The following is a 311-nucleotide window of genomic DNA, read 5'->3' on the forward strand; positions in this document are numbered from 1 at the left end:
TTGTGTGCCTCTGTGCTTAAAAAAAAAAAGATTTTATTTTGGTGCAGACCCAATGTTCCACCTCAAACTCCTTCAGTTTAAAAAAAAAAAATGAAAACCACATGGCCTTGTGCTTCCCATTCACATGAGAGTCCTGGCTGGAGCGAGTAATGGAGGGGCAGTGTTTCTGACGGACGAGGAGCGTTCTGAGACGGGAATGGGAGGACGGGCCTGGGCAGCTGGGGACAGCACTCGGGGGCTGCGTCCCTCCAAGCCAGCTGAGCCCACACAGTACCGGCTGGGCGCCCACCCGGCCCCGGGCCCTGGCTCCC

The sequence above is a fragment of the Tupaia chinensis genome, unplaced genomic scaffold (assembly GCF_000334495.1).
Source record: "Tupaia chinensis unplaced genomic scaffold, TupChi_1.0 Scaffold000578_2, whole genome shotgun sequence".
Classification (NCBI taxonomy): Eukaryota; Metazoa; Chordata; class Mammalia; order Scandentia; family Tupaiidae; genus Tupaia; species Tupaia belangeri.